Source organism: Heterocephalus glaber, unplaced genomic scaffold, assembly GCF_053883595.1.
Source record: "Heterocephalus glaber isolate CG9 unplaced genomic scaffold, H.glaber_assembly_v1.0 deba00001312, whole genome shotgun sequence".
NCBI lineage: Eukaryota > Metazoa > Chordata > Mammalia > Rodentia > Bathyergidae > Heterocephalus > Heterocephalus glaber.
In genome coordinates this window covers 112,646-121,914 of record NW_028258252.1, presented here as the reverse complement: position 1 = coordinate 121,914, position 9,269 = coordinate 112,646, and the positions used below count along the sequence as shown (strand labels likewise).

The 9,269-nt window shown below is 41.1% G+C and overlaps 1 pseudogene; it reads right to left on the bottom strand.

The window, feature by feature from the left end:
* Positions 1 to 537: 537 nt before the first annotated feature.
* Positions 538 to 2,218, bottom strand: LOC101704382 (rho GDP-dissociation inhibitor 1-like; annotated as a pseudogene).
* Positions 2,219 to 9,269: the final 7,051 nt, after the last annotated feature.

Below are 9,269 nucleotides of genomic sequence, written 5' to 3'. Positions count from 1 at the left end.
GGCTGGGTCCGGGGAGGATCTGCCTGGGGATGGTAGCACTGAATGCCAGGGCAGAGGCAGCAGGCCAGCTGGCCCAGAGGATGGCACAAGTGGAGGCAATAAATACTGGCAGGCCATGCACAGGGGTTTGGGGCTGTGGGCCCCTGGTGGGACAAGTAAGGCTCACCAGCTGGCTTTGTCCCTTGAGGGCTTCGTGGGGAGGGGTTGTGAGCACTGCCCCAGGGCAGAGAAGGCAGAGGACATGGCCTTCCCAGGTGGGGCTGGAGGCTGTTGGTTTTGGCAATCTGGCCCTCCCTGAGCCCTGGCTGGAGTAGGGAGAAGGCTGGCCAGGCCCTGTCAGGCTGGACAGGAGCAACAGCAGCACACCCCAGGCCTCCCAGGTCAGTGGCATCACAGACAGGGCAGGAATGGAGACCACATGCTCATGCAGACAGGGGGAGTTAAGGGTTAGCAATGGACCCCAGCACATGTTCCACATGTTAAGGCATCATGGTTAGATGATGACTAACAGCAACAAATGGACTGGCCAGGGCCTGGCAGTGTGCACCACAGCTCAGCCGACTGGAGACCTTGGCTCTGGGTAGTCCCACAGTGCTCCACTCCCTCTGAAAGCCTGGGTCCAGTCTGGGGCTGGGAGAACCCAGTGGGACATGGGGGTGGAGGCTGGGCTGGATCCCCTTCCCCAACACGGCACAGGCAGAAGCAGCAACATGACACTAGAGACCATAGGGGGCTGTGGGCAGGAGGGCAGGGGATGTTATGTGGAGGAGCTTCCTGAGAGATGGACCCAGGTGACAGTGGGAGGGGCCCTGTTAGCACTTTGGTTTAGGGTGGGGAGGGAGATGGGCAGGGGCAAGTTCATCCGTCCATCTGTCTGTCCATCTACCCTGCTCACCCCCCGGCCAGGCCTCAGTCCTTCCAGTCCTTTTTGATGGTGAGATTACACACCCAGGACAGATGGTCAGTCTTGTTGTTGTCTGTGAAGTGGGACTTGTTGTAGCTGCCCCGTGTCAGCATTCCCTTGGGGGCTTCATCCATGGGTATCAGGAACTTGTACTCCTCTGCCCAGGCCCATAGTTCCCCACCATGTAGTCGGTTTTGTCGATCTTGACGCCTTTCCGGTAGGTGTGTTGGATGTACTTCATGCCTGACACGATCTCCCTGTTCATCCTGAAAGAGATTTTTATTTTATTTTATTTTATTTTTTAACTGTATATCCTTTTATTGGTACATTTTAGGTATACAATATGACATTCATCATTAGAGATATGCACCTTTATATACTGTCTTGGTTCTTATTTTTCCCCCTTCCCCTGCCCTCCCTCCAACCTCTCCATCCCTCCCTATTTACAAAGATTTTGTTTCCCTTTTTTCATTTTCTCATATTAATTCCATTCCCTTCTTTCCTTTCCCCTACCCCTCCCACTTCCCCCTCCTCTTTGCCCCTTTTCTTCCTATTTCACATTATCTGTTATACTTTTTAGTCCTTATTTACACTTTCAGGTTCTCACACTAGACTGAAAGAGATTTTTATCTGGTGCTCCACACCCTCCTTGAGCACACAGGACTGTTTCTTGAAACTCTCCAGATTACCTGTGAGGTCCAGCTCCAGTGGGGCAGGGGCGGTGCTGCACACTATGGTCAGATGAGTCACTGATGTTGGGGCAGTTGGGGTCAGCAGAAACAGCTATGTGGCCCAGCAGGGCCTCCTTGTACTTGCGTAGGCTCTCGTCCTTTTCCAGCTCCTGGATCTCCTGGATGTTCTTCTGGGCTGGGGGCTTGTAGTTGACTGAATGCTCATCCTCCTTGTTCTCAGCTGTGATCTGGGCTAGCTGCTCAGCTGTGGACTCCTGCTCAGCCATGCTCACCTCTAGCCTGGGTCTGGGACACCTGTGGGTTAGGTGGGGCAGGGGCTTGATTGCCACGCTTGAGCTCCCTCCCACACCAAGTGATGAACATCGTCCCTTGTCCAATCTTCTTTAAGTTAAACTTAAAAGAAGTTTCATCTTGACAACTCCTGTATCATAAATAAGCAGCTGGAACAATTAGGAAGAGAGACAGGCAAACTATTTGATGTTTACATTTTTCTTTAAAAAATCACTACATGTTTGTTATATATAATGGATAATTTATGGGAGAATTAATAATATACATGTCACATCTTAATCCTTTTTACTTCCCCTTCCCTTTCCCTCTGTCTTGTCTCCCTGTTTTTCTCCCTCCTGTTTTCTTCTCTGCTCTTCTCTTCTCATGGGTACTTGTCATTTTGTGGTCTCCAGCACCTGCTAGTTAGCTGTCTAATAGTTCTCCAGTGGTTTCAGGTGTTTGAGCTTTTTTTTTTTTGTACTGGGGATCGAACTCAGGACCTTGCACTTGCGAGGCAGGTGGCAGCAGCACCACTAAGCTAAATCCATGGCCCATTGAGCTTTTTAACATATCACTTAGGGCCTGGGAGAGTAGCTCAGTGGTAGAGTGTGTGCTTAGAATGTGTGAGGTCTAGGTTCAATCTTCATCACCAAAAATAAGTTAATAAATAAAATGCCAACTAAATCGACATGCTTTTTCCCTGACACTGAGTAGAGCTGAGACAAGTATGCTCTTCTTATACATCCTGTGTAGGCAGGATCAGAAACCACAAATATAATTCTTTAGGCTTCAGCTAAACAGGACTCCATGCCCCTGGAGCACAAGGGAATGTAGAAAGGGCAGGACAGTGTCACCCATAGGCAAAGCCATAAAGGAACTTTATGAGAACAAACTTTATGGAGAACAGTGGCCTGAGAACTCACTGAACAGGTGTCTTATAAATTCTCCCCACCTCAAGTGTTATGAGCTGATAGGGAAGAGAAGCACAGGGATGGATTATGAGGCTTTGACAGGTGGGTGCAATCTTCTGATGCTTAGGAGTGTTGCCTTTTTCAGTTCCATTTTAGCATCTACTCAAAGGGTGTTCATGAGTGCTCACATAATTACCATTCCCTCCTGTTTTTGGTATGGCCCCTAGTCTGACAACAATAGAAACCCAGTGGATGAAATTCATGCCAATACAGTATTCTTTTTCTTCCCAAGTTTTTTTAATTTTGAAAATATCAAATATATGTCATCTAGATTCACCCATTAACATTTTGCCATTTGCATTATGTCTGTGACTGTATTTTATTGGAAGAAATTTGATGCAGATGTCCTATCACTTCATCTCAAAAATTTTCTGTTTGTATCTACCAAGAGCAATGGTATTCTTCTGTATGACCATCATATAATCTTCACACTTGAAAATTTAACATGGATACAATACTATTACTTAACATATTGTCTGTATTCAGAATTGCCCAATTTGGGGTACTTATCTCAATAACATTCTTTCTAGTTATGTCCCTCACCCCCAATTCAATATACCAGCAGGGGCATGCATTGCATTTATGTGCTCTGATTCCTGATAGTGGTGAGATTGGCTTCCAGCTGGAGAGCTGCACCATCTAAATCACTTGGTGGCATTTCACATTTGCACAATTCCCCTTTCCACATGGACCACCCTGACCAACTGCCCTTGCATCTCCAAGCCAGATCTTTTGTCCTTCTTTGTGCATCACCTCCTACCTCCTTTGAATCTTCTGATCTGTAGTCAGATGCATTATCCATTGCACCACTGGCCCTGCCTCTCCTTCCACCACCCTTGACTATTCAAGGACAGCCCCAGAGTCCCCAGTGTAGTTTGCTGCTGTTACGTTGGCACGGCTTTCCTCATTCCCTGCCAGCCTGCCTGAGTGCCACTTCAATTGCATAGGCTGCTAAGTATGAATTTAGGTCTAGTTTCAAGGTTCTTAAATTTGATGTTATACTTGGTTTCCTACTTTGACCACTGGAAATTTTTTAAAAAATACATCTTTTTATTTTTGATAAACTTCTGAAGGCAAAATTTGCATACTCTGCTCTAATATTTTGTTCATTTGTTCACCTCTAATGATAAGTTGAAAATACTGCTTTGTAGGTCGAAAGCAAACAAATATTTCATATGGCTCAATGTAAAAAGTTACTCTTGAGTTATTTGAGTTAATTTTGAGTTACTGTGAGTTACTTTTGAGGTACTCAAAAGCTGGCAGTAGCCTACTTGCCTAGTCCTGTAGCGAGGCTGCTCCTCAACTGAGTATATGTCTGGCTTCAAATTGCCATCTCAACTCTTCATCTGTTTTTCAAACACTTTTGTTGCTGGTAAAGGCCTTCTCATCCTTTTCCAGAAAAATTCCAGCTACTATTACTTATTTTTCAACATGAACATTAGAATCAGCTTGTCCAATGCCAGCAAGTCCTGCTGGTATTTTTCAAAAACATCTACAGATCAATTTTGGATGAATTGACATCTTCAGGATTTTGAGTGTTCTATTTAAGAATAAATATGCCTGTTGATTTCTTGAAGTTGGCTTTCAATTCTTTAGTAGAATTAATAAAAACTTTATTGAAATGCCATCAGATCAAATACCATAAAATGTCATTCTGAACTTTATATTTCACTGTTTTTTTTTCTTATTTTTGGTGTTGGGAATTGAACCCTAGGCCTCATTTATGCTTAGCATGCTCCAGCCCTGAGTCACACCCCAGCCCTCACAGCCACAGTCACTTTATAACTGTGAGAAAAGAGCTCTAGTTATCACCCTTTAGTCCTTAAGCCCCTAAACCTCCACAAACACTGATTTGCTTTGTGTCTCTATGAATTTATCTATTCAGGATAGTTCACATAAATGGAATCACACAACACATGACTTTTTGTGACTGACTTCTTTCACTTAGCATAATTTGGGGAAGTTCTCCATGGTGTAGCATGTATCAGTATTTTCTTTTTTTGTAAAAAAAAAATTGTGGTAAAACATACAGAATTTATCATCTTAGTCATTTTTAATTGTATAATTCAGTAATGGTAACTGTATTCACAGCTTACACCACAGATTTCTAGAACTATTTTCTTCTTTCATTATGCAAACTCTGCTCATTGAACAATTCCCTATTTCCCTCTGCTTTAGCCTCTGCAACTAGAATTCCACTTTCTGTATCTGAGTTTGATTATTCCAGATACCTCATTTAAGTAGAATCATATAGCTATTGGTTTTTTGTGATTGACTTATTTCACCTAATATAATGTCCTCAAGGTTTATTCAGGTTGTAGCATGTGAGAGCTTTTCCCCTTTTAAAAGCTAAATAATAATCCATCAAAATATATATTCACATTTTCTTTACCCATTGATGGACATCTTGGCTATTGAAATAGTGCTAGAACAAGTATGGATATATGAATATCTCTGAAGTCCTTTCAATTCTTTTGTGTGTATTCTCAAAACTGAGATTGCTGAGTGATATAGTAATATATTTTTAATTTTTTGAGGAACCTTGATACTGTATCTGCACAGTATTTGCAGTGTTTTTGTATTCCCATCAACAGTGCAAAAGTTCAAATTTCTCCATTCCTTGCTAAAATTTATTTTCTGTTTATGGTTTATCGTAACATTTATTTTGTTTATAGTTCCACTGTATTTTGAGTGCTGTATCCAGGAAATCATTGCCATATTTTGAAGTTTTAACCTATGTTTTCTTCTAAGAGTCTTATATTTTTATGTCTGGTGTTTAGGTCTTTAACTCATTTTGAGTTAGCATTTGTAGATGGTGTAAGATAAGGGTCAAATATTTGCATGTAGATATACAGTTTTCTCAAGATTATTTGTTGAAGAGACTGTTCTTTCACCATTTTGTGGTCTTGATGCCTTTGCTGAAGAAAACTTGATCATATGCTTGAGGATTTACTTCTGAGCTCTCTATTCTTGTTCAGTGATCTGTATATCTGCTTTTATTTCACTACTGCATTGTTTTGATTGCTGTAGCTTTATAATGTATTTTGAAATCAGGAAGTATAAGTACTCCAACTTTGTTCTTCTTTTTCTGGATTGTTTTGAACACTCAGGGTCCATTGATATTCTACATAAATTTTCGGATTCTTTATTTTTTAAAAAAGTGAAGTTGTGATTTGATATGATTACATCAAATCTCTAGGTCACTTTGAGTAGTTTGAACATTTTAACAATGTTAAGAGTTTCTCAATCTGTGATTACAGGATGTCTTTGTTTTCTGCTACAGCCTAACTTACAAGGAGTCTAGTCTAGTTCCCAATGGAGTCCTGTTTCCATACTGGAATCGTTTAAGCCTGGCCTTTACTGTCTGCATTCCTATCAGCATTCTGGGCTTCTGGACATTGACCAGAACTTCCCATCCAGTTTGGCTTATAGCATTATGGGGCTTCTCTAGCAGGAATCTTCAAAACTTTCCAAACTTTTCCTGTAAACCAATTCCAAAGGCTTCTAACCTCATGGTTAATTGCAGTTATAGCAACAACCCCAGTTCTCTGGCATCATTTCCTGTCTGTGTCCTTTCTCATTGCTGGGACAAAATACTCAACACCTGCAACTTAGAGAAGGAGAGGTTTATTTTGACACAATTTCAGTGCTTTCCACTGCATGGTGGAAGGGCATGGCATGTGCACGCGTGCACGTGAGTGCCTGCACACACACACGCACACAGGGAGGAAGTAGAGAAAAAAGGTGGACTCAGGAACAAGAAAACACACTCTCCCAAGTCATACCCTTCATCTCTGACAGAAATATCTCCTACTTTTGATCCCACATTTTTTTCTGCTACAAGAAAAAAATATACAATGAAATTATGTGTGCTTCTGAATTCCAGATAAACTTAAGTAAGATGAGCAGACAATTTCTTAACAGATTGTAACACTTGGCAGACTATAGAGAATGCCTCATTTGGTGACAGATTTATGGAGATATAATCCACATCCCATACAATTCATGGATCTAAAATATGAAATTTAAAGATTTAAAAAATGTATTTAGAGTAGTCCAGCCAACACTGCAGCATATACAACATTTGCATTACCTCAAAAAAGGACACTCTGTGTCTTTTATCTATAATAAAGCAATCTCCTCCAATCCTAGACACCTGCTAATCTCTGTTCTGTCTTTATATATTTGCCTGTTTTGGACATTTCATGTAAATGAAATCATATTACATGTATCTTTTTTGACTGGCTTTTTCCACCCAACATAATGTTTTTAAAGTTTATCCTTGCTATAGGATGTATCAATATTTCTTTCCTTTTTCTTGCTCACCACATTCTATTATGTGTAAGCACCATATACAAATAAATATTTGAGTACTCATTTCAGTTCTCTTGGGCTTGTACTTAGGACTGGAATTGCTGGATTAAATAGTAATTCCATGTTGACCCTTCTTAGGAACTGCTGTACAATTCCAATCCACATCTCAGCAGTAGCACATGGGATTATTACCTGCCTTTATGATCATAGCTTTCCTACAGGTGTAAAGAGGTATGGCATGGTGGTTTTGATGTGCATTTCTTTAATCATTGAGGATTTTCAGCATCATCTTGTGTTTATTTCTCCAAACTTTTAATTTTGACATAGTTTCATTTTGCAAAAAAGTGGTAGGATAGTTCAAAAGATTCCCATGCATCCTTTATTCAGATTTACTAATTGCTAATGTTTTGATCACTTTTCAGTCATTAGTTCTGCTTTCCTATGTTTCTGTGCCTCTCTTTCCATACCTCTCACATTAAAAAATAATCTGAGAGTAATTTGTGATCATCAGGACCATTTGTACATAAAGACCTCAGTGTAGATTTCTCAAGAACAAGAGCTTTTTGTTGTCATTGTTGTTTTATGAAACCGTAGTATATTTACCAAAATAAGAAAACTCAGTACATATATTATCCACAGACCATGCTCAGACATCACCAATTATCCTAATATTCTAGAGTTGAGTCCAAGATGCCAAATTGCATTTAGTAATCAGATGTCTTTATCCAATTTTCATCTGAAATCTTGCCCCAGCCTTTCTTGATTTACCATGAGTTGATATTTTTGAAGAGTTTGGGCCACTTATTTCAAGGAACAGATTAGTCTTCCATGCCCTTGTGATTAGATTAAACTATGCATTTTTTGAAGTAGGACTACCAAAGAAGTAAGTAGTAGATGGTATGTTTTCCCTGTTAATGATTTCTATCTTGAATAAAACATGCTGAGCTCTTACACTAAGGGTTGGTAATACAAAATGCCACTAGTGCAGAAAGCAGCCAGCATCTGGAAATGGTATCATCACAGATATCTAGCAGCAGGGAGCAATGGAGAGCAACAAAGAATTGTCAGGAGCCACCATCTTCCTGAAACCTGCCAGGAGCACTTTACCCTGAGCAGAAAGGAGGGCACTAGCATTAAAGAGCTGATAACTGTAAGAATTCAAAGTGCAGAACTGTTAACACTAAAAGAACCACCCTTGCCAATTCATGATTTCTATGCAAACTGGGGAAGAAAACACATCTGGTTGGTAACATCTTGGAAAGGTATTGGGCTCCCTTTAGAAAGCCCTGAAGAAGAGAGTAGATAGTGGTGATGGTCATCAGCAAGCTCAGGAACCAGCCCACACCTGATTTCCATCTTTTGTGTGACTAAGAAACCACACCCAGTGAGTGACAGTGGGACAACAGACATGACCTCGAAGGTGTCACCTCTTCTTAAGGAGTTTGAATCTTTCTTTTTCTGACCCAGGCCTGATATTCAAGGTGATTCTCTTGGTAAGAACTCAAAACAGAAGCAGGGACTGAAGACCAAAGTGGGAAAATGACCACTTGCCTCTGACCTGGTGGATGTGAGGCAGAGGGCCCACAGGTCATATAGGGCATTATCACATATCCAGATATGTCTCTGAAAATACCCTTCCAGCTCCCACAGGAAGCTGATGTGTCAGGAGCCCACATCAAGGACTCACTCTCATGGTCCCCTTCTAATGCTCTCCTCCTGGACTGTTACATCTTCATCTAGTCTGGGTTGGCGTGAGGTATGTTTTATGCTTGTGTTCAGGTTAAAAACTGGATTAGCTCATGTCCCAAAGCCTCTTTCTCCTAAAGCTGCTGTCTCAGTCATGGGCTGTGGGTGTCCAATTTCACATGAAAAACTGACAAGAGTCATTTTTTAATTACTGCAGGATGCATTCAGCTCTGAGTGGGGCATCTGGAAGAAGAGGAGTGTGGTGGGACAGGACAAAACTCAGTAGCAAATACTTGTAAATGCTGTCCCATTACTAAGCAGTAAATTTGGGAAAATAAACAGTATATTTATCTAACTTAAATATTATCATTGTTGGTCTACCATAGTCAGTCCTCCTTTCAGTATAGGACAATTTAAGTATTTGAAAGTCAA